General features: G+C 41.7%; 1 pseudogene; it reads left to right on the top strand.

Annotated features, from left to right (window-relative positions):
* The first annotated feature begins 1,002 nt into the window (after positions 1-1,002).
* LOC113938691 lies at positions 1,003-1,180 on the top strand (annotated as a pseudogene).
* The last annotated feature ends 1,323 nt before the right edge of the window (positions 1,181-2,503 follow it).

Here is a 2,503-nt window from a genome sequence, read left to right as displayed (position 1 = left end):
CAGTTCAGCCATAGCACTTACTGGGTGGAAGAGGAAGCTTCTCTTATATATTCTGCAGCTTTAATCAAAGTTTAGAAGGTAGTGTGCTCTCAGTAGAAGTCTTGTAATCTGCTGGAAGCCAAGGGCATATTTGGCTCAGACTTAGTAGGTAGTCAGAAGTATGTGTCGCTTGTAGGGTTGTGTAAGGGCATTGCTCAAACATGTCATCAATCAGATATTTAGCATATTTAGGAGCTATGCAGAGTGGGTACGAGATATGCCATCTACAGAAAAAGAAAAATGGCAGATTACTAAAAGGCTAAAAGGCACACATTTTCCCACAATATTCAGAATTAAATTAATTCAATTAATTACAATGTTTTCACACAAGTGGAACATAGCCTAGCTAGAAACAGAGATCTTCTTCCTTATATTAGGAACAATGACCTAGTTTTCTATGTTCATGGGGCTCGTTTGGTGTGGGTTGTCTTTTCCTAATTATGCTCTTTTGTTGGGCTTTTCTCTGCCAATACCCAGTGAATCACAAAGGGATGAAAAAGATGGAAGACTGTTTCTCAGTGAGAGAAGGGTTTATAACCCTTGCTCATTTTGGCCACAGGCCAGCTGATTCTGGTTTGTCTAATTTGTAGAGGGTTTCAGAAGGAAAACTGGAAGCAACATTCCATCCTTGAGTATAGAGACAAGATTTTAGTGTCGTGGGAGAGACATTAGAGATCAAAACAGATAAAAGAGTTGATTCATTCAACATTCCACACAACTTGGGGGCACCTAATATGTGCTGGGAACAGAGAAGGCTATTCTGCCTTGGCATTCCAGAAAGGAGAGATAAAGAGCAGCTATTTTCGTACTTGTGTAAAATGTTTCATACATCAGATGTTGATGCTATGAGAAGGATCAGGAATGTTGGTCAAGCAGGAAGTGCAATTTTCAAAAGGATGGCGTGGGGAAGAGGCATCAGGGTGGCCAAAGTGGGCTGGGGACGTGGGAGGTGCCACAGGCCACATGAAGCCAGTGGTAGACGAGATGTTCCCCAAGGCACCAGGCCCTATGTGGACCTGGACAAGGCAGCGGGCAGCGCCAGGCTCCTGATGGACTTGGCAGCCAACGAGAAGGCAGTTCAGTTCATGCAGACTTTTTAAATGATTTTGAAGATCTGTTTGATGATGATGATATCCAGTGAGACACAGCACAGCAGTGCATGTGGTTATGCCTGTTATGTAGTGGTATGGTGGAGCTCCTCAAAGGACAATTTGAGATGGTTCTAAAGTACTCATGGACATTACTTGCAATTAGGAGATGGTCAACCGAAAAAGAGAAGGTTGGTTTTAACTATCTGCATGAGGCCTGCTAACCTCTGAATGTGACCTTTTGTCCTTCAATTTAAAAAAAAGTGAAATAAATAAAACAAATAAATAAGGATGGTCTGGGAAGGTCTCTCTGAGACACTTAAACAAAAGGACCTAAAGGCAGTGAGAGAAAAGAACAAGCAAATAGGGAGAAAGCATTCCTGGCAAAGGACAGAGCAAGTGCAAAGGCCCTACGGTGACAATGTGTCCCATTGTCAAGGGACTGCAGGGAAAATCTATGTGGCCAGAGCCAAGTAAGCAAGGGGTAGAACTATGGGAGATGACCTTGAAAGCTAATTGGGGAGGAGATTATGTGAGGCTTTTTAGACCACTGCAGATCTCTGGCAGAAGAGTGCCAGGATCTGACCTTCTTAACTGCTTCGTTGAGAATCTACCAGAAAAGGCAAAGGAAAACCAAGTAAACTCATGAACACTGTTCCCGTAATCCAGGTAAGAGACAGGTGAGCCTTAGGGACAGAGAGACTAAGCTGGCATGCACTCTAGCAATTAAAAGTTATGGGCGATGGGGCAATAGTAAAAAAGAAGATAAGCAATTTACACGAATTACTTCAATTATACTATTATTATAACTTACCATCTACAGAGGAGAGTTTTGCATCTCGGTTTCTTAATCTAAGTTCTGGGGAAAATACTACGATTTACTTTATAGCGTTGTGATGAAGACGAAATGCAATAATCCTGACACAGAGTACATGCTCAGTAAGGGATGATAATGGCTATTAATTATAGGATTTTTAAAAAAAGATTTATTTATTTGAGAGAGAAAGAGAGAGAGCAGAGTGAGAGGAAGACAAGAAGACGCCCCTCTCAGCATGGAGCCCAATGCGGGGCTCGATCCCAGGACCCTGAGTCAGATGCTTAAGAGACTGAGCCACTCAGGTGTCCCCTATAGCATTTGATTAAGACTGACAAAATTTGGTACACATACTCTAACTTCCTGTGTATGTAGATTGATGAAGCTAGTACTCTCCATCATCCACTTAGTTTTAAGTCAAGAGAAAGAACTAACACAAATCTAAGAAGCATACTTTCTATATTTAATAAAAGACTCCTTTTGACAAATCTTTCTGTGGCCTTTGCCTAGAGCAGCTAGTACGTCCATTTATCTGTCCTGGTGTTTTTCTCCTATTCTTATT

The sequence above is a fragment of the Zalophus californianus genome, chromosome 8 (assembly GCF_009762305.2).
Source record: "Zalophus californianus isolate mZalCal1 chromosome 8, mZalCal1.pri.v2, whole genome shotgun sequence".
NCBI classification, from domain to species: Eukaryota; Metazoa; Chordata; class Mammalia; order Carnivora; family Otariidae; genus Zalophus; species Zalophus californianus.
This window is presented reverse-complemented; position numbering and strand designations above follow the sequence as displayed.